This window comes from Camarhynchus parvulus, unplaced genomic scaffold (genome assembly GCF_901933205.1).
Source record: "Camarhynchus parvulus unplaced genomic scaffold, STF_HiC, whole genome shotgun sequence".
NCBI lineage: Eukaryota > Metazoa > Chordata > Aves > Passeriformes > Thraupidae > Camarhynchus > Camarhynchus parvulus.
The window spans coordinates 116,168-138,781 of record NW_022148336.1 but is presented as its reverse complement, the minus strand read 5'-3'; the positions used below and the strand labels follow the sequence as shown (position 1 = coordinate 138,781).

Sequence of the window (22,614 nt, the reverse complement as noted above, 5' to 3'; positions counted from 1 at the left end):
CCAGCAGGGCCCCAGCTGCCGCCCCTCGCCCCATGGCCGGGGCCGGGCAGGGAGCAGCAGCCCCAAAGCAGCCGCGCTGCGCTGGGAGCACCAGGCCGGAGCAGTCCGGAGTGTGGGGGGCATCAGCCGTGCCTGGGCAGGGCCGGGCCCCCACCCGCACTCCCCCGCCTCAGCCGCCCCCTCCGGGACAGCTCGGGGGGCCCCCCCGGCGCCCTCCACGTGTTCCCTTCCCAAATTCCCCTGGCAGGGAGCGCTGGGGGTGGGGGTCACAGCTGGAGTCCAGGCTGAGCGCTGCGGGTCTGCCTGGACCCTGCCGAGTCACCAGCACCAAGTGCTCTGCTTGGCTAAGCGCTGCCTGAGGGACTGGGCTGCAGCAAGGGGGGACACCCTGCTCCAGGGGGGATGTCCAGGGACCTCCCAGGCCACTACCAACCCCCTCCGGCGGGCTGACCCTGACTGGATGCAAGGTGCCACCAAAACTGCTTTGTCCCTGCCCTCTGCACCTAAACAGGGGAGAGAAAATAAAAGGAAAGGTCCAGGAATTCAGATAAGGACCAGGAGGGATTGCTCCCCAAACACTGTCACAGGCAAAACAGACTCACCCTGGGGAAAGGACCTCAATTTATTACCAACCAAATCAGAGCAGGATAATGCACCTTGTTCCTCCTCCTGCTGCTCAGGGAGGGAAGTTGGGAGTCCTTCCCCTGCCCCAGTGTGGGTCCCCACAGGCCCTTCCAGCAAAGCTGTTCCAGCGTGGGCTCCTCTGCCCAGGGATCCACAGGGCCCTCCATGGGCTCCATCACGGGCTTCCCACGGGCTCACATCCTTCTTTTTGGGCATCCCCCTGTTCCAGCATAGGCTCCTCCAGGAGCTGCAGGCAGCTCCGGCACCTGGAGCAGCTCCTGCCCCTCCTTCTGCACTGCCCTGGGTGTCTGCAGAGCTGTTCCTTTCACATGTTCCCACTCTTCTCTGCACCCGATTCCATCTGCACAAGAACTTTTTCCTTCTTGAATCCATTATCCCTGGGGTGTCACTGCCCTCTCCTACGGGCTTGGTGTTGGTGAGCTGTGGGTCTGTCCAGAAGCTGGTGCTGGCTTTGCTGGACACGGGGAAATTCCTGGCAGCTTCTCATAAAAGCTACCTCTGTAGCTCCCTACTTCCAAAACCTGGCCACACAAACCCAGTACACGGGCAACCTGGAACATGGATCAGCAGGTCTCGGCCCAGTGAGGGTCACTGTGAATCATCCAGTGTGGGTCCTCTGATGGGTGATGAAGTTGGAGCAGCAGATGAAGATCTTCTCACAATCAGGGCATTCTCAGGGTGTGGTGGGGCATGCACAATGAGCCTCTGTGAACAACCTGCATTCCCAGAACCCAGAGCAGGCTTGCTTAAACTGCTAACAAACAGCCTTTGTGTGGAGCTCTAAACCTGGTTTATTGCTATGAAGAGGGTCCAAGGACAGACGGCTGAGGACAGGGTTTTATATGGGGGGGAAAAAGAGGCAGATCCGAAGAGGAGGGGCAGCAAACTGGGAACCAATGAGGTAACCAGGGGTGGAGCACCACAATAAACCAGGACCGACAGGGGACAAGAGAGGGGAGAACATTCTAGAGGCAGTACCTATAAAGAAAAAAGGGCAGTTGAACTGGCTGATACCAATAAAGCCTGCTACATTAACATGAGCCTGGAAATGCCTATGGGTGAGACCACTGTATTCAGAGGGAGTCTGTCTTTGACCCTGGTCACCTTTGCCCTTCCAGGGCTGAGGTATTACAGCTCCAATGGTGGGCCCCTGGGCCTCCACAGCAGGGCTTCCCTTACAAGTGGGACTGTTGGTGTTGGGTCAAGCCTGAGCTGCTGGAGAAGCTCTTCCCACACTCAGGACACTCATAGGGCCTCTCCCCGGTGTGGATGCGCCGGTGCAGGGTGAGGTGGGAGTTACGTTTGAAGCCCTTCCTGCAGTCGGGGCAGCGGAAGGGCCTCTCATCCGTGTGAATGCGCTGATGCAGGAGGAGATGGGAGCTGGTCCGAAATCTCTTTGCACACTCAGGACACTCATAGCGCCGTTCTCCACTGTGGATCTTCTGATGTTGGATCAGGTCAGACCTGGTGCTGAAGCTCTTCCCACACTCCCAACACTCAAAGGGCCGTTCCCTGGAGTGCAGGCGCTGGTGGACGAGGAGGTTGGAGCGGTCATTGAAGCTCTTCCCACATTCCTTGCAGTTGTACGGCCGTTCCCCTGTGTGAATTACCTGATGGCGGATCAGACAGGAGCTCCGACTGAAGCTCTTCCCACATTCCAAGCATTCATACGGGCGTTCCCCTGTGTGGATCATCTGGTGGCGGAGGAGGTGGAAGCTCCGGCTGAAGCTCTTTCCACATTCCAAGCATTTGTGGGACTTCTCCCCCACGTGAGGCTTCTTCACCAGCTCTGAGCTCCAGCTGAAACTCTGGCCGCCTTCCTGGCACAGGGGGTCTCTTTCCTCCTTGGAGCACCCTGGGCTGGGTTTGCAGCCCCTCCTTGTGTGGGATCTCTGGGGCTTCTCTTCCCCATTGGCTTCCTGTGCTGTGGAGGCACTCAAAACAGCCTCTTCCTTAATGTTCTGCCAGGGGGATTTCTCCTCCTTGATCTCTGCCTTCAGCTCAGTGCCTGGGGGAGGAAGGACAAAGAGAGGATGGGATTTGCCTCCGTGCCAGAGGGAAGGGGAAGGAGATCCCCCCATCCATCCCTGGCAGGATGGTGTTGGCAGCAGGGGTTGTCCTGCAGCTGGGGGCCATGCTGGGCTGGGAGATAGAGCAGAAATGAGGGGGAAACAGGAAGTGACTTCCTCCTCACCTGCCTGGCTGTCCTGGAGCATCTTCCTCTTCCTTGCAGCCTCCTCCTCCATTCAGCCAATCCTTAGGAATGACAAATCCTGGTTTGGGGGGAAAACAATGTGTGAGTGTGCTGAGCTGAAGGTTCCTCCTGCCCAAGTCCATCTCTAGAAGTCACCAGGTATCTTTTGTCCATGAAAACCTCTGAAACACCATGATGCAGAAAAAACCCCCTGCAAAATATTAAGATTCAGCACAGGAGTCCTCCAAGATTCCCCCATCTCTGGTCTCTCCATTCCGGGGTCCTGGAGGTCTTCCCTCTTCTGGGTCCTGCTTAGGGTTGCTGGAAATTTTAGCGGTCCTAGGGGGTCCCTTCTTCTCTGAGTCTCTGTTTCGGCTGCTGGGGGTCCCAGGGTTCCCACTCTTCAGGCTCGCCCCACTCCACGATGTCGGGGACGTCCCCTCTCCCAGCCCCCCATTTCAGGGTCGACGGAATCCCGCCCTCCCCGCTAACTCTGTGCTTCCGGGGCTAGTCCAAACACGTATCGCCCCTCTCCGGTCTCCCACGCCAGGGACAGCCAGAACCGTTGTCCCCTGCTCCCGCCGGGCGATCTCCAGCTGGCGTGCGAGACCCCGCATCCTCCCCTGGGCTCCGCCGATAGGCACGGCCGGGATCCCCCCTGGAACAAAACACCTCCCGGGGACGCCCAAGATTCCTGGGGTACGTTCCCCCTCTCTCCCCAGTCACCTGCGGGATGCGGCGGGGCAGATGCTCCACGGGCCGGGAGGGCTGCGGACACAGGGCGCGGTGGACACGCGAATTTCCTCCTCTTCTTCCTCTCCCGCTTTCTGCTGCTTTTTCTTCCTCTCCTTTGCAGAAGATCAGACAGCTACAGAAGCTGACCTCCTGACACTGGTACATAAACTCGAGGCAAGAACAAAAACGTAGACCCCGTCCTCCTCGTCGTCTTTCAGCTTCTCCTCCTTTTCCGGCTCCTGCTCCTCCTCTTCCTCTTTCCTTGCGCTGCCGTCGGCTGCGGGCCGGGGTCTGTGGGAGGGGCGGGGCGGGACGCGGTAAGAAGGGAGAAGATGGTAGAGGAGGTGGGTCAGCCCCGAACCGAGATGGGGAGAGCTGGGATTTGGGGGGGACGATGGGAACGGAGTGGGAGAGGGAAGATGAAGGGAGGTGGCGCAGCGGGAAAGTGGTTCCCAAAGGGGGTCCCTTCATAGCTCCCTTCCGTAATCCTGGAGGAGTTCCCTGCGGCTCTGAGGGGAAGCGGATCCTCACTGGGGGGTCTTGGGGGCTGTGAAAAATGCATGTATTTTATGATTGGCTTTTCGCAAATATTAAAATGAATATTATATGTGTTGTGTTAGAAAGTAATGCTGTATTAATTCTCTTAAGTAGTGTGTTAAATATAGTTTTAGGTTATAAAAAATGTTAAAATAGAAACTATGCTATGTAGGATACTTTTTTTAAAGAAAGGACTCGCAGCGAGATAGCAGCCACAGGACACCTAAATCTTTCAGAGAAAAAGAATTTATTGCCCTCTTATCAGAAGTAATGAACTTCTTCCCGCCTGGAAGGCACTGTTAGGATTCGGAGGCAGAAGCTGGCAATGACCAGACAGAATCCTGTGTTTGAATGGAATTTATGCATCATGTATGAAGTGTATGAATATGCAACGGGCTATTGTTTTTAAGGGTTAATCCTTTGTTAACGGGTGTCCTTTCCGGCTCGTGCTGCCCAGAAAAAGGTACCCAGACATCTGTAACTCTTTGTCTTTATTGTCTCATATTGTCCTAATTCAATTTGTCCAAATTATTATTACTCTAATTGTATTACTATTTTTATAACGATTTTATTACTATTAAACTTTTAAAAATTTAAAAACAAGTGATTGGCGTTTTTCACAGGGGGTTCCCTGCACCCAGCAGCCGGTGGGGCAGAGGGGAATGGGAAAGGGGGGTCTGGCATGGCCTCCTGAGCTCCCAGCTGGCTGTGGGGTGCTGGGAGTCGCTGTGGTGGGGGGGCACACCATGACCTGTGTCTCTGCCCACAGAAGGGTGTTCCAGCGGACGGGAAAGGCCAAGTGCCCCTTCCAGAACGGCATTCCAGAGCGGAGCTGGACAGGAACAGCTCGGGCACTCCATTGGAAAGCAGCTCTGCATCATCCCATGCTGATTCTTGTCTATGTCTCACCCAGCTCCGGGCTCTGGAAATTCTCTTCTTCCATCTGCATTCATCACCCACCAGCACCACCACACAGGGGAATAGCCTTACAAGTGTGAGGAATGTGGGAAGAGGGTTCAGAGCATCTCAGATCTCATGAAACATCAGTGGACACACTTGGGAAAATCTCTCCCTAGCTCCCCCTCCTATCAGGCAACACCATGATCTGAGAAATACTTGTTTAGGCCTTGGCCTTAACAAGCAGCCCATGGGCTCAGCTCCTCTTGAGTGTATCACCAACATTGTCTGTTCCAGGGACTGGTGCTGTCCAACGAGCTCCAACAGCCTTGGAAACTTTTTTTTTTTTCGAATAACATCCCAAATGGGGTCATATTTTAGTTCTCAACCTTTCCCAGAAAGTCGTTGGCCTGAGCTTGGGCCGGGATGGAAAATGTCTGTGAATAAAGCCCATCCCTTGGGCCCTATAAACAGCAGCCCTGAGTGAGCGAGACCCTTGAGTTACAGTACAAGCTGGCTTGTACTGGGCAATTTCACCCAATCACACCTGCACCCTAAGCTGCAGACATCTCACTTCTCAGAGAACTGAGAGGTGTTAAGATCAGACCAATGAGCAGTTTAGACTGGGGCATTTTCAAACCCCCTGTATAAAGCTGGGTTCAGACAATAAAGTTCTCTCTATTATTGCCACTTGCAACTGTGAAGTGTGTCTCTGTCTCTGACCACCGACTCCACGTTACACCCTTGGAACTCTCCTGGGCTGCAGCAGCTGCGACAGCAACCTCCCTGTGCTGGGGCCTCTGTGAGCTGGGAACTCTCCTGTTTGCTGCACTTGGGGCACCCCCAATGGTCCTGGGCTGAGCCCCCCACTCCTCCTCCAGGCTCTGCCCTGCACCTGGTGGGAAGATTCGGGCCTGTGGGTATGTTCCTGATGTGGTGTAATAAATTCTATGTGAAGTTAATGATTAGGTTTCAGTTAAGTGCTGTTAAATTTAAGTTAAGTGCTATTGGGCTTTTAAGCCTAAACTGTTGAAATCCAGGCTTAGTTCTGCACAGGTGTCAACTCTGACCCTTGTGACTCAACAGTGGAGTCTTCCATATTCCTTTTCATGCTTACCCTCTTCTGTTTTTTTTCCCTCACCCCTTCCTCCCCCAGAACCTCCTGAGATACATAAATTGTTTTGGGTTTATTTCACTTTGGATTGATTGATTTTGGATTTTTGTTTCCTTTTTCTTGGTGTGCTTTAGCCAGGTAATCTTCTCCTCCTCTATCCCTCCTTCTCCTCCTCCTCCATCCCTTCTCCTCTTCTCCCCAGGCCCAGCACCCATCCTTGGTCTCCTGTGCCTCTCAAACCTACAACATCCCACGACAGGGGCAGGGATGGAGCTGGGGCAGGTTGGGCTGGGGCAGCGCTGGGCTCTCGGCTGCTCCTGCCTGCACTCGGTCCCCACTGCAGCTGCCACTGCCACGACAGTGCGGGGAGGCCCGGCTGGATGCCCTCCATCTTCCCCCTCCTCAAATTCCCTTCCTGGGGGGCGCTGAAGGTGAGGGGGAGTTCAGGTGGGGTCCACGTGGCGAATGTTGGGCACTGTGGGTCTGCCTGGCAACTGGTGAGGCATCAGCCAAACCCATGCAGAACTGGGGGATACCCTGCAACCCCTTCAGGAACGGGGTCCCCCTGGGCCTCCTCATTGCCAATCTTGAGCTCAGGTCTCATTTCAGACCCCATCCGACCCCTCCTAATCCCCATCCCACCCCTCCCAATTCACATGACACTTCTCCCAAATCTCCTCTCACCCCTCCCAATCCCTATCCCGTCTGCCCCAGTCCATATCCCACCCCTCTCGATTCACATCCCACCCGTCCCCATCCCCTTCCTTCCCCTCCAGGGTTTGCAGCGCTGTGGGATTGAATACTTTTGGGGTGGTATTGAGTAATTTTGAAGTGGGATTGAGCCATTTTGGGCTGGGATGGAGACACTTTCAGTGGCATTGAGTGGTTTTGAGGTGCAAAGTAATGGAGGAAGCTCCTCCAAATGCCCTCAAAAACCCCAAATCCTCCTGAATATCCCCCAAACTACAAATTCCCCCCCAGTCCCTGTAAAATGGTGGGGTTTTACACATCTCTGACAAGGTTGTTTATTTTTACCCAATTTTGGGTGTTTTTAAAGGATAGATCACAAGAAAATCAAGGCCAAAATTAAAGAATTTACATGTCAGCATTGTTTGAGTATCCGTGGGTTGGATTGGGTTGGGTGGGTGAAAGAGCCTTTTTTGGAGGGGTTCCCACAAAATTGTCTCCAAAATCTTGGTTTCTGCCAGTGCTGGATTACCATGTCTGTGACCAACTTGAATCACCAGGTTGATTCAAGTGCCAGCATGGTCACCGTAGATAACACAATGTGGGTCCTCTAGTCGGTGAACTTGGAGCAGTGAACAAAGCTCTTCCTTCAGGCAGGGCACTCACAGGACTTCCCTTACCTGTGGGACTGTTGGTGTTGGGTCAAGGCAGAGCGGCAGGAGAAGCTCCTCCCACACTTGGGACACTCATAGAGCCTCCTCATGGTGTGGATGTTCTGGTGGCAGATCAGGTTGGAACTGTCACTAAACCTCTTTCCACATTCCTTGCACATGTAGGGCTGTTCCCCAGTGTGGATGCTCTGGTGGCAGACCAGGCAGGTGCCTCACCTGAAGCTCTCCCTGCATTCCAAGCATATGTAGGGCCGTTCCCTAGCGTGGACACTGGTGGTAGATCAGATGGAAGAGGAGGCTGAATCTCTTTCTGCATTCCAAGTACAGGGGGTAGGGCCATTCCTCAATGTGGATCTTCTGGCGGCACATCAGGCTGAAGCTCTGGATAAAGCTCTTCCCACATTCCAAACACCTCTAGGGCTGTTCCCTGGGTGGATCTTCTGGGGGCAGCCCGGGCTGGAGCTCTGAGTGAAGCTCTTCCCACGTTCCTCACACTCATAGGGCCGTGTGCACCCAATGGGGGATGAGGTGGTTGGACCTGTTGCTGAAACTCTTCCCACATTCCAAGAAGCCCTTGTAGGATTTCTCCCCATCATGAAGCTGCTGGTTAACCACCAGGTCAGCTGCCTTCCCAACACAGGGTGGGTCCTTCCTCCTCAGAGCACCATGGGCTGGGTTTGCAGGCCCTCCTTGTGGGGGATTGTCCCAATCCGACCCAGTGGTACGGGAGATGGGTTTGATTTTAAGGTGCAAAAATAACCGATAAAGGCACAGAGGATTTACAGCAACAAAATCAGATACAGTTTTATTGAAAATCACAACAGAATAGCGTTGGTGAAGGGGGGAACCGGAGAAAAGAGGAAAAGACAAGGAAAAGAGGGAGGAAAGAAAAGGGGTATGGGTTATAGCTACCGAAACCGTGGTGTTGCTTCTCACGGTCCAGCCGTCAGAAGTTCAGCAGGGTACCAGGTTTTGGGGAGATCTCAAGGGGACGGCTGAACTGAGACCCTAATTATACTGTCTTTCGTTGGGGGAAGGGAAGCGGTTTCACAACCAAAATCACAAAAAGAGGGGGAAGAGCACAGAACTCGGGGTGCAGGTACACAGAGTCCCAGTAACTAGCAGAAACCATTGTTTTCGTGCTTCAGTGCTCGTGCTTCAGTTCTGGGCAGCCTTCCACCTCCCAACAGCACAGCTCTCCCTCCCCACCACTGAGCTGGGGGTGGGGGGGGTGAGTTTCTGAAGTTCAGTCCCAGTCTTTAGAAGAAGGTACAAGGGGGTTTCCTGCAGAGGGATGTCTTGTTATTTGTAATGATGATTGAAGGCAGGCCGGGGGTTTTTTATTGGAAAGGGGCCATTTCTACAGTTCAAAGCCAGTTAGGCCGGGAGGTAGGGAAGTCCAGATCCATTGTTCTAAGTCAGGGCGGAATGTCCCATCAAGTTCAGCATATGATAGATAACTACCTATGGAGACGGGTAGCTAAGAGGCAGCACCCCCTCCCCCTGTACTGGCTCAACAGTTTTAAGCTTTTCCGTGGTCTTCCATGGCAATCGTGAGGCAGGAAAATGCAGGATTTCGGACAGACTCTCACAGGGATCTCCATGACTTTTCCTCCCTGTTGACTTCATGTGCTGTGGAGCCACTAAAAATGGCTTTTTTCTTAAGGTGCTGCCACAGGGATCTGTTCTCTCAGGTCTCCGTGGGCAGCTCAGTGCCTGGGGGAGGAAGGAACAAGCAGAAGGAAGAAACAGGACAAGGAGAGAGAAGAAGGAAGAAGGTGAGAAAGGAGATTTGCTTCCATGCCAGAGGGAAGGGGAAGGAGATCCCCCCGTCTGTGCCCAGCAGGATGGTGTCGGCAGTGGGGTTGTCCTGCAGCCGGGGGCCATGCTGCGCTGGGAGATGGAGAAGGAGAGAGGGGAAAGGGGCAGTGACTTCCTCCTCACCTGCCTGGATATCCTGGACTATCTTCCCCACAGTCTTCCCCATCCAGCTGTTTTGGCTGAAAAAAATCAAGGTATGAGCTCATTGAATTGGGGTTCCTCCTACCCCAGTCCATCTCATGTATATCTATATGGTCATCTTGTATATCTAAATGCCTCAGAAACATGAAGACTCAGTGTTAAAAACCCTCACAGCAGTTCTCCCTTTCTAGTTGTCTCTTTCTGGGGCTCTGGAGGTGCCCCTTCACTGGGCTGCTGGGGCTCCCATGGGTTCTGGGCTTCCTCTCTTCTTGGGTGCTGTTTAGAGATGTTTGAGGTGTCCCAGGGGTCCTTTCTCCCCTAACTCTCTACTTAGGCATGTCTGGGGTCCCAGGGACCCCCTGATAAGAGAAATGGGTCTTAATGTCTTCACAAAAGACTAGGTCTGAAATAACCAATCAGGTTCTGAAAGAATGTGTGAGGAAGCCCTCATGAATATCCAGCTGTATGACTTTGTTGCAGAACCCGGAGAGTTTGAACTTCTGAGCTTTAGGGGAATATGCAGTAGGTGGTTCGGGAAAGCTGTACCTCAGGCAATGGGGAAGCAAAGATGGCAGTACGTGGCCAAAAGTTTAGGATAAAAGGAGGTTGCATCCTCCTTTTATGAGGAGAGTCCTCACAGGGGTATGCTCTAGCGGACTCTCTCCCTTTGTTCGAATAAGGTTGCAGGGCTCCTCTGTCTCCTTTGTGAGCACTGGCTCTTCACAGCCAGGGATTTTCCCACACACCCGTCTCCAGGCTCCCCCTCTCCAGGCTGCCCGCTCTGTTCTCCCCTCTCCACTCCAGACTGCTGGGGATTCTGCCTCCTCCGTGCCCCCATGTCTTGGTTTGGAAAGACAGGAGTCTGCTAAGGAAGGCAGGAGCCTCCCCTGAAATGGAGAATGTAAACCCTCCCCACCCCTCCGAATTGCTATAATTTTAAATTAAGGGGCTCTCAGGCAAAGATATGGGAGCAGGAAATAACAGTTCTTTAATAGGGAAGAAATAAAAAGAATAAAATAAACAATACAGTCCACTGGAACAACACTGACAGAGTCAGAACCCAACCTGACACCCTGTTGGTCAGGGTGTTGGTGGCAGTCCGATTGAAAATGTGGCTGCAGTCCTCTGAAGTATCAGGTGTGGTTCTGTTGGAGCAAGGGGGTTCTGTAGAGAAGGATGTAGTCTTCCTCTGAAGATCCAGGAGGAAAAGGCAGCTGCTGTTCCTCTGGGGAATCTCGTGGAGAAACGCTGAGTTGCAGTTTCAGAATCTCAGACTATATCGGGGTAGCAGTGCTTGGCTCCTCCCTCTGGGCGGAGCATCTCACAATGGGATGTTATAGTTCTTATCAGTCATGCACTGATATTCAATAGTCCGTTATCAGCAGAGGTCCCCTCCCGAGGAAGGTGTGAATGTGGTCATTCAAAGAGAGAGATAAGGCAAACTGCTCACTTGACAAGGTAATCAGCCATACAGATGGTAATGGAAAACATCTTGCATGCAATCTTCAACACCCCATTTCAGGGTGCCGGGGTTCTCCCCCTCGGCTCTCCCAAACCGCGGCGTCGCCCCCACTGCCGGCACTGTGCGATCACCGTACGGCTGCGGGACCCTGCATTCCCCCGCCCACCGCCACCGGGACACCCCAGAAAAACCCACCTGCAGGGGATGCCCTGAGATGTTTAGGGCGAGCTCACCTGCAGAACGCTGGGGGGAAGGAGACGATGCTCCCGGGGGAGGTACAGTGAGCGGTGGACCCCCGAGCTTCCTCCTTCTCTCTGTTTTCATCCCTCCTCTTACTTCTTGCTCCTCCTGGTCTTGCTCCTGCTCCTCCTCTTCCTCCTCCGTGGCCACCCTTTCTCCCCCTCTGCACCACGGCCGCCTTAAGCTAACCCTAACCCCACGACAGCACTGGCTACGGAATGGGGTAACCCCCCAACACCCCCAATCACCTCCACAGGGATTGACCGGGAGCTTGGGGACTCCCCTCCCCAGTGTGGATGCGCCTCTGTCCTCCCAAGCCCGAAGGAGCAGCTCCGAGGCTCAGATGATGGAGGACAGCAGGAGGTCCCCATAGGAACCTCTTTCCCACTGTCCTACCTCCCTTTATCCCCCCTCTCCCACCCTTTCCTGACGTCCCTCCAAACTCCAGCTACCTTTCACCACGGTTTAGGGGTGACCAACCCCACATCTACCTCCGAGTGTGGTTCCACGCCCCGTTTTTCCAACGTTTCTCCCATTACCCCTTCCCACCCGCAGTCACGGAGGCTCCCCGTGCCACCAGCACTCCCAGTACGGCCCCAGCTCCCCCGCATGCTCCATCCCCAGCACCAGGCAGGGCCGCAGCCCCAAACCCGGTCCGGACCGGTCCGGCCCAGTGTGGAGCGCGGGGGCGGCACCAGCCGTGTCTGGGCAGGGCCAGGCCCCGCGGGGCTCCCACCCGCACTCGGCCCCCGCCGGGACAATGCGGGGGGGCCTGGTCTGGGCACCCTCCACCTGCCCCCTCCGCAAACACCCCTCCTAGGGGAAGTCCCCAAAACCTGTTCATTATGTCCAAAATTCGTGGAAAGCAGCACAGTCCTCCCCAAAACGGGCTCTCCAAGGGGCCCCCCTCCAAGCGTCAGAACCATGTGTTCACTTCTGGAACCGGGTATACCTAAGAATCCACTCAAGACTGGGGGATACCACAAAACAACTTACTACTTGGGGGTTTATTCTGAAAGCTCTCCTTGTTCTTCTTTCTTCCTTCCTCCCCTTCTTTCTCCTGTTCCTTCAAGTTTCTTCCTTCTCTTTGTTCCTTTTTCTCCTCCTCCTTTCTCCTTTTTTCTTCTTTTCTTTCTTCCTCTCCTACTTCTTTCTTCACCACTTTTTTTTACATGTTCCTTCCTCTCTTTGTTCTACTTCCTTCTTCTCCTTACCTCATTGCTCATTTCTCTCCTTTTTCTTTTTCTTTTTTCCATCCTCTCTCTCTTCCTTCTCTTTGTTCTTTCCTTTCCTTTCCTTCTTCCTTTCCCAGACAATTAGCTATGGATGGTGACCAAAGGGGACAAATTCCCACAGCAGAACCTTGTGGAAGAGGCTGTTTTGAGCAGCTTCATGGCTCAGGAATCCAACAGGGAGGAAAACCCTGGAGATCCCACATGAGGAGGGGCTGCATGCAAACCCAGCCCAGGAGCTCTGACTAGGAAAGACCCTCCCTGTGCCAGGAAGGCAGCCAGAGTTTCAGCCAGAGCTCTGACCTGGGGGTCCAGCAGCGGCTTCATGATAGAGAGAAGCCCTACAAGTGCTTGGACTGTGGGAAGAGCTCCAGCTGGAGCTCCCACCTCATCCACCCATCCATGCTGCGAATGGCCCTACACATGTGGGGAATGTGGGAAGACATTCAATGACGTCTCCATCTTGGCCTCCCACCAGCGGCTGCACACTGGGGAACGTCCCTACAACAATGGATAATGTGGGAAGACTTTCAGCCAGAGCTTCAAGCTCCTCGCCCACCAGAGCCTGCATACAGTGGGATGGCCCTTAAAGTGCCCTGACTGCTGAAAGAGCTTTGTCCACAGTCCCACCTGGTCACCCACTGGCACTTCCACAGTGGGGAGAAGCCTTATGAGTGTCCCGAGTGTGGGAAGAGGTTTTGAGCAGCTCAATTCTCATCAGACATCCACAGACACACATGGAAGAGAGACCTCATGAGTATCCTGACTACGGCTAGAGGTTTTGGAATAGCTCACATCTCATCAGGAGACACACACCAGGGAGAGGCCCTACGAGTGTCCCGAACATAGGAAAAGATTCAGCCAGAGCTTTGCCTTGATGAGACACCAACAGACCCACCAGTAAGGGAAGCCCTACAAATCAAATGCCATGACTACAGGAAGAGCTTGAGTTGAAATTTTGAGCTCATCACCCACCAGCACCTGCACACCGGGGAGAAACCATACAAGTGCTTGGAATGTGGGAAGAGCTTCATCTGGAGTTCCAGCCTTATCACCCACCAACATCCGGGCACTTGGGAGCAGGTGTGGGGAAGGCAGGAAGAGCTTTAGCTGGAGCTCTTGCCTGATTTGCTACCAGAGAATCCACACAGGAGAACCACCCAGTGTAAGGGAAGAGTTTCACTGATGTCTCCAGTCTCATCACCTACCAGTGTCTGCACACTGGGGAATGGCCCTACAAGTGTCAGGAATGTGGGAAGATGTTGGGAAGGATGCAAGTTTGACAAGAAAGTCGCACAGATATGTGTGCTTGGCAGAAAGATTTTTAAATATATAGTCAGATGAAGGAATAGAGATGGAAGCAAGTTTTGATATAAAAGAAAATTGCTGAGTCAGTCTTACTGGATAACCAAGAAGGCAAAGGGTGTGTTAGTTAGAAGGGGTTTTTATGACTTAGAGCAAAAGATAAACCCACCTCAAACAAGGAGATGTTTTTACCAAGCAGAAAGATAGCACAGGCAAACAAGTCAAAGTTGCAAGTAGAAAAAAGGTCTCAGAATTTTCCACTGCAAGAAAACGGAAAAATAACTTCTAGCTTAAACTGTAATGTACTAACTTTTAGTGATTGGAGAATAGTAACATGAATATGGAATTTATAGTAGTTATGAAAGGCTATGGATAATAGTTAAGGTATAGATTGGTTCTACTGTATTAAGATGCTCAGCAAAAAAAATATGCACTGTATATAATGCACTGTAACCAAAAGCAAAGGGTCTCCAGGCCTGCCTGCAGCCAGAGCTGACAGCTGTAGGCACAGCTCTGTCACCCACAACCATGGACTTCTGTAACCTCTTGGATGGAGTAAACCACATTTTGGAGAGCTGCCTGGAGTCCCACATCTCTCATTTAGGCTCTTATAGGAAGAGCCTTAGCATCACCTACTACCTGATCTACCACCAGAAGATCCATACTGGGGAACAGCCTTATGAGTGTCCCTAGTGTGGGAAGAGGTTTCAGAATGGCTCAAATCTCATCAGGCATGGTGCACAGGCAATGCACACAGAGTAGAGGCCCTTCCACTGTACCAGCTGTAGGAAGAGCTTCAACTATAGCTCCAATCTCATCACCCACCAAGAAATTCACAGCTGGGTGAAACCCTATGAGTGTTGGGAGTATGGGAGGAGCTTCTGCAGCTCTGCCTTGACCTCACACTGCACCCATCAATAAAGGAAGCCCATGTGAGTGCCCCAGTGGAGAGGAGGGGGGGAGACCTTTGGTTATTGGTCCAACTTTTTCACCCACTGGAGAACACACACTGGATGATCCACAGTGACCCACATTGTGTGGAGACCTGATGATCCATCCATATGCAGAGCTGGGATGCATTCAAGAAGCAGCTGGTTTTTTGAGGCCTGTGATGAACAGGGATAATTTGAGGAATGGGATGTTCCCCAAGTGACCACCAGAGACCCTTAAATGACCCCCAACTCTAATGTAAATGAGTTTCAAGAAGTGATTTAAATATGTAAAAGAATTTGAGGGGAATGTTTAGTGTCACCCTGGGTTTTTAAGATTTTCTAGGCCTTCTGATATTGACATTCTTGTGGTGAACTTTCTCAGACACTTTCTGTAAATAACTGATTGTTTTGTCTTCTTTTATGGAGGAGGAAAAAGTTGATGGACTGTTGGTTTGACCAGTGTTATTGGAGAGGTGTCACTATCACTCTCTGTTGAAGATTGCATGCAAGATGTTTTCCATTACCATCTGTATGGCTGATTACCTTGTCAAGTGAGCAGTTTGCCTTATCTCTCTCTTTGAATGACCACATTCACACCTTCCTCGGGAGGGGACCTCTGCTGATAACAGACTATTGAATATCGGTGCATGACTGATAAGAACTGTAACATCCCATTGTGAGATGCTCCGCCCAGAGGGAGGAGCCAAGCACTGCTACCCCATATACTCTGAGATTCTGAAATTGCAGTTTCAGTTTTTCTCCACGAGATTCCCCAGAGGAACAGCAGCTACCTTTTCCTCCTGGATCTTCAGAGGAAGACTACATCCTTCTCTACAGAACCCCCTTGCTCCAACAGAACCACACCTGATACTTCAGAGGACTGCAGCCACATTTTCAATCGGACTGCCACCAACACCCTGACCAACAGGGTGTCAGGTTGGGTTCTGACTCTGTCAGTGTTGTTCCAGTGGACTGTATTGTTTATTTTATTCTTTTTATTTCTTCCCTATTAAGGAACTGTTATTGCCTGCTCCCATATCTTTGCCTGAGAGCCCCTTAATTTAAAAATTGTAGCAATTCGGAGGGGTGGGGAGGGTTTACATTCTCCATTTCAGGGGAGGCTCCTGCCTTCCTTAGCAGACTCCTGTCTTTCCAAACCTTAGTGGAAGGTAACGCGAGGGCTGATAAGTTGGCTAACCCAGCGTGGGTAGCGCCTCAGCCTGATACACTCGCGCAGGCCAAGGCATCCCATGGGTTTTTCCACCAGAACGCACATACCCTGCAGAAGCAGTTTCAGCTGCCGCCAACTGAGGCTCGTGACATTGTTGAGTCATGTGATGACTGCCATGCACTCGCTCCGCCTTTGCCGGCAGGGGTAAACCCCAGAGGCCTTAGGGCCTTGGAGCTTTGGCAGACCGATGTCACCCAGATTGCCGAGTTTGGCCGGCTCAAGTATGTGCATGTCACTGTGGACACGTTCTCCTCTGCCATGTGGGCCTCGGCTCACACTGGGGAGAAGGCCCGTGATGTCCTCGCCCACTGGAGGCAGGCCTTTGCCGTTCTGGGCATACCTTCTGCTGTGAAAACCGACAATGGTCCTGCTTACGCATCGCAAAAGGTGCGGCAGTTCCTGCAGTTGTGGGGTGTCTCACACAAGTTTGGTATCCCTCATTCTCCAACTGGTCAAGCTATTGTAGAACGTGCTCATGGTACTCTGAAGCGGGTTCTTCAAAAACAAAAACCAGGAATGCAGGGTGAAACCCCGCACAGTCGGTTGGCAAAAGCTTTGTGCACAATCAATCATCTCACTGTGCCGCAGAACTCAAATAATCCTTTTATTTTGAATCACCATCTCTCGTTGCAGGCTGCGGATGAGGCACATCAGCCTCGAGCGAAGGTTCGGTGCGGAATTTAGTCACCAAACAGTGGGAAGGTCCCTATGACCTTATCGCTTCGGGGCGCGGGTATGCTTGTGTATCCACAGACACTGGGGTGCGCTGGGCACCTTCGAGATGTGCTCGCCCTGAGCTGCGACCGCAGAGGCAGAATCCAGCCGACGAGCAAGATGGAGACCGTGACCAACCTGAAAGGCATCAAGCGGGTGAATCATTGAGTGATGACTCGGACGCAGATGATGAGAGTGATCACTCCGATGATTCCTCCGCAAGTGGACGCTGAATATTGTTCATGTTTCCCTTTTCACATGGTTCATTTTCTTTTCCTTTTTTCTTTTTTAAACGGAAAAAGGGTGAGATGTCACCCTGGTTTTTTAAGATTTTCTAGGCCTTCTGATATGGACATTCTTGTGGTGAACTTTTTCAGACACTTTCTGTAAATAACTGATTGTTTTGTCTTCTTTTATGGAGGAGGAGAAAGTTGATGGACTGATGGTTTAACCAGCTCTCACACTCCCTTCTCATCATACCTCTCATCTCCAGGTTTCCCCAGAACTTGGTTCGGGGCTGCCACCTACCTCCACTAAATCTGGGGGTTTGATGTGCCCCTTTCTCTGACTTCTGTGGATTCCATATCCCTCCCACTCCGTTTATGGGTCCCAGACCAAACTTTCCACCTCTTTCCCATCGCCCTCAGATCCCCAGCCCACCATATCCCGCTCTGCGTGTGGGGAGGTCCTACCCCACCCTTTTCCCGTCCTGTCCTCACTGCTTCTCATCGTCCCCCTCCCTGCTTCCCCCGCTTCTGTCACAGACATCTTTTATATGAAAAATCCTTTCCTTAGGATTTTTCCTCCTGAGAAGCTGAGGCCTCAGGAACAAAATGTAAGCAATGGTTATCTGCTGCTGTGGAATGCAACAGGTGGACCTTTGATTGGCCAATGTTAGTTGTTTCTAATTAATGGCCAATCACAGTGAGCTGGCTTGGACAGAGAGTCTGAGCCACAGGCCTTTGTTATCATTCTTTCTTTTTCTGTCCTTAGCTAGCCTTCTGATGAAATCTTTTCTTCTGTTTTAGTATAGTTTCAATGTAATATATATCATAAAATAATATATCAAGCCTTCTGAAACATGGAGTCAGATCTATGTCTCTTCCCTCATCCTAAGACCCCTATGAACACCGTCACACCCTTCCACCCCCACCCCGTTCCCCCAAGCGCTCCGTGCCCGCAGCCGGGAGTTCTCCCAGCGCCACGAGTGGCCCCAGCAGGGCCCCAGCTGTCCCCAGCAGGGCCCCAGCTGTCCCCGGCTGTCCGATCCCCAGCGCCGGGCGGTGCCGCCAGATTCAAGCACAGCCGCCTGTGCAGCGGGGGTCCCAAAGCGGCCCCGGGAGCACCAGACTGGACCTGCACGGAGCATCGGCCATGCCCAGGCCCTGTGGGGACAGCGCGGGGGGGCCGGCCTGGGCGCCCCACCTCCCCCCTCCCCAAATTCCCCTGGCGGGGGGTGCTGGGGCCGAGGGGGGCTGCCTGACACGGGGAAGTCATCATGGGCTGAGCACTGCCGCAGGGCCGGGCTGCAGCAAGGGGACACACTCTGCTCCAGGGGGGTGCCCTGCAATCGGGAGACCCCACAAGCCGCTTATAACCCCTCAGCCACCGGAGGAACCATGGGGTCACCCCAACCTCCCAAAATGAGGGTAACGGGCCTCCACAAGCCATTTATAACCCTGAAAATCGGCAGAAAACAGCAAGATCCTCGCCAAAATGGGATCACGTCATCCTCCCATAACGAGGGGACATCACCGCAGCCCCCAAGAACAGCGGGGAGTCAGCTCAACCCCCGAAAATAAGCAGTATATTCCCAAAAGCCGTTCATAATACTTCAAAACTAGCAGAAAGCAACATGGTCCTCCTCAAAATGGCTCCCTTTTCCAAGTGGAGAAGATCTGGAGCCCCTTTTCCAAGTGCCAGAGCCACATCTCCCCCCTCTCCCACCACCCCCAGGATTCTGGGTACCCCACAAACTCGCTCAGGAAGGGGGGTGCCAAAAAAATCCTCTCAGGAATGTGGAATATCTCAAAATCTCTTCAGGAATGGCAGATACCCCAAAACCTCCACAGATTTGGGGGATACCCTGAAACACCCTCAGGGACATGGTCCCCCCATCCTTAACATCCCCTATCTTTTGCTATCTTATTCCACATCCCTTCCCTCCCCTCCCAAAATTCATTCCAGCCCCTAACCTGCATCCCACCACTCCCAGTCCCAACCCCAATCCCAATCCCAATCCCACGGCTCCGAGATATGAAGATCCCCTTTCCAAACCCTATTTCCTCCATCCCATCCCACCCCTCCCAAACCCCATTCCTCTCTTCCAAACTCCATCCCACTTCTCCCAGTCTACATCCCACTCTACCCCAAACCCCATCCCAACCCTCCCAATTCACATCCCACCTCTCCCAATCCCCATCACACCCCTCCTGGGGGTATTGAGGGTGCTGTGGCATCACATGAGTTTTGGGGTGGAACTGAGCCATTTTGAGGTGGAATCATGCCCTTAAGAGGTGGGTCTGAGCTATGTGAGGTTGGGATTTAGCCATTTTCAGCAGGATTGAGTAATTTTGATGTAACAGATTGATCCCTCTTGGATTTGGACTGCAAAACAATGGAGAAAACTCTCCCACATTTCTCCAAATATCCCCTATAACCCCAAAATTTCAGTAAAATGTTGGCAGTTCAGAGGTTTTATTCAATATTTTTTACCCCAACCTTGGGTGTTTTTAAGAGATAAACATGAATCAAAAGAAATCAAGGCCAAAGTAAAAAGATTTACATGTCAGCGTTGTGTGAGTGTCCATGGAGTTGGCTTGGGTGGGTGGAAGAGCCTTTTTAAGAGGGGTCTCTACCCCATTGTGTTCAAAATTTTGGTCTTTGCCCCAGTCCATCACCATTTGGCTGCGCAAGACACCCATGGGCCAGAGAGAATTAGAATAGTGGAATTATTTAGGTTGGAAATGACCCTAAAGATCATCCAGTGTTGCTTGATACCAGAGGAAGAAATTATTGGATGGAGCAGATGAGATTTTTTGGGGTCTAAAGTCAACAAATCCACTCTTGCCAATGAATTTCCAACATCAGTCTGTGTCCCAATGGATGTTCTTGCCCCTCTGTTCATCCAGGTGCCCATTGAGAACCAGAAGGATGTGGAGACCACAAGCCAGATGTCTTCCAATGTGGATCACCAGGGACATGGGTCACCCCCATGCTCTGCCCAGCATGGATCCTCCAATGCTCTTCCTGCAGTTGGAGTGCTTGTAGGGCTTTTCTTACCAGTGGGTCCGTTGGTGTGAGGTCAAAGCAGAACTCTGGGTGAAGCTCTTCCCACACTTCAAGCACCTGTAGGGCCTCTCCCCAGTGTGGACGCGCCAGTGCTTGACCAGGTCAGAGCTACGGATGAAATCCTTCCTACAATCAGTGCAGCGGAAGGGCCTCTCCCCTGCGTGCGATCCGCTGATGCATGAGGAGATCAGAGCTGGTCTGAAACCTCTTCCCACACTCATGGCACTCGTAGGGCCGTTCCCCAGTGTGGACACGCCTGTGGATGACAAGGCTGAAGCTGCGGTTGAAGTTCTTCCCACACTCCAAGCAGTTATATGGCCGTTCCCCGGTGTGCAGCCGGCGGTGGCTGATGAGGTGGGAGCTCTGGATAAAGCCCTTCCCACATTCCAAGCAAATATGTGGCCGTTCCCCAGTGTGGAAGCGCTGGTGGTATGTGAGGCTGGACCTCTTGCTGAAGTTCTTTCCACATTCCAAGCACCTGTAGGGGCGCTCCCCTGTGTGAAGGCGCTGGTGGACCACCAGGTCAGAGCTCTGGCTGAAGCTCTTCCCACATTCCCCACATGTGTAGGGCCGTTCCCCAGTGTGGGTCTTCTGGTGGCGGATCAGGTGGGAGCTCCAGCTGAAGCTCTTCCCACACTCCAAGCACTTGTAGGGCTTCTCCCTGCCAGGAAGCTGCTCATGGATCACCAGCTCTGAGCTCTGGCGAAAGCTCTGGCTGCCTTCCCGGCACAGGGTGGGTCTTTCCTCCTCAGAGCTCCCTGGGCTGGGTTTGAAGCTGCGCCTCATGGGGGATCTCCAGGGCTTTTCCTCCTTGGTGACTTCCTGTGCTGTGGAGCTGCTTAAAACAGCCTCTTTCACAAGGTTCTGACATGGGGATTTGTCTTCCCTGGTCTCTGTGTGCAGGTCATTCCCTGAGGGAGGAGGGAAGAAGGAGAGGAAGGGAAAGGAGAGGAAGGAAGAAGGAATGAGTGAGTCAAAGGAACAAGGAGAGGAGGGATCGAGGAGAGATAGGAAGGAAGAAAGAGCAGGAACAGGGAGAGGAAGGAAGTGAGGAAGGCAGAAGAAGGAAGAAGAAGGAAGAAGGGGAGGAATGAAAAAGGAGGAGGAAGGAGAAGAAGGAACAAAGAAGGGGAAGAAGGAGAAAGGAGAGGAAGAAATGAGGAAAAGGAAGTAAGAGGAAGGAGCATGAACAAAAAGGAGAAAGGAGAGACAGGAAAGAGAAGGAACAAGGAAAAGAAGAAAGAAGAAGGAACAAGGAGAGGAAGGAAAAACCAGAAGAAAAGGGAGGGAGAAATAAGGAGAAGGGAGAAGGAAGATGGAGAGGAAGGAGATCTGCCTCTGTGCCAGAGGGAAGGAGAAGGACATCCCCCCAAATTCATACCCAGCAGGACAGCTGGGGTTGTCCTGCAGCCAGGGGCAATGCTGGGCTGGAAGATGAGGCAAAAGAGAGAGGGAAAGGGGCAATAATTTCCTCCTCACCTGCCTGCCTCTGGGTGTCCCAGAGCATCTTCCTCTTCCTCGCAGTCTCGTCCTCCATCTGGCCAAACTTAGGGAATGATAAATCCTGGTTTTGGCAGAAAAAACAAGATGTGAGTGTGCTGGATTGGAGATTCCTCCTGCCCAAGTCAATCTCTAGAAGTTACTGGGCATCTTATCTCTATAAAAGTCCCCAAAACACTAAGACACAGCCCCCCAAACACCAAGATTCAGCCAAAGTCCACTCTAAAATAGAAAATTTAGCCCGAAAAACTACAAACGGCCAAGATTTAGCCCAAAAACCAATAAAAATACCAAGATCCACCCCCAAAAACGTCAAAACATCAAGATTCTGCCAGAGAAAAATCTCCCTGGAGGTCTCCCTCTCTGGTCTCTCCACTTTGGTGTTTCAATGGTCCCCCTTCTCCAGGCTGCTGGGGTTCCTCCGCGTTTTGGGGATCCTCATTCTAGGATGCCAAGGGTCCCGAGAATCCCAGAGGTCTCGCCACTTTGAGGCTCTGGTGCTCGCTCTTCTCTGGGCTGCTGGGGGTCCAGTGTGTCGTGTCCTCCCCCCTCCCCGCTCCGCCGTGGTCCCCCTGCTTAAGGATACCAAGGATTTTGGGAGTCCTGTGGGTTGTTTTCTCCTCTCACTATCTGCTTCAAGATGCTGGGCATTCCAGAATTCCCCCCCCCCACCCTGGGTTTCCCACTTTGGCTTTCCTTGGGGGAGCCCTCTCCAACCTATCCCCCTCCCCTGGATGCCGGCGGTACCCCCTCTCCGGGTCCTCCGTTTCTGGGCACGCCCTCTCCAGGCTTCTCCCTCTCCGTGCTCGACCCCTCTCCAGGCGGCTGGGGATCCCCCAGCTCCAGCACGCCCTCTCTCCGGGGCTCCCGCCCCCCACCTCGGCTCTTTCTAAGGGCCCCCAAAACCGGAGTCCCATCCCCCGCCAGCACCGGGCGATGGCCACGAGGGCGGTCTGACAATGAGCAGAAACCCGTCTCGCGGCTCCGGGAGCACGGCACCCCCGGCCCCGCCACCGGGACCGCTCGAAAAAAACTCCACCTCCCGGAGACCCTCCACTATCCTCTCAAGGGGCATTTCCGGCTCAGCTTTGGATTCCCGGAAGATCCCAAGATCCCCCTCCCAGAAAAACTCTACCAGGACCGCCGCGAGCTCCCCTCCCCCATCACCTGCGGGATGCGGAGGGCAGGACCGACGCTCCCAGGGCGGGGGTGCTGCAGTTCCGACGAGCTACGGGCTTGTGGCTCCTCCTTTTCCTGCCCCTCTT

The 22,614-nt window shown here is 52.9% G+C and overlaps 1 pseudogene; it reads right to left on the bottom strand.

The window, feature by feature from the left end:
• Positions 1 to 232: 232 nt before the first annotated feature.
• LOC115916562 lies at positions 233 to 22,550 on the bottom strand (annotated as a pseudogene).
• Between the last annotated feature and the right edge of the window lie 64 nt (positions 22,551 to 22,614).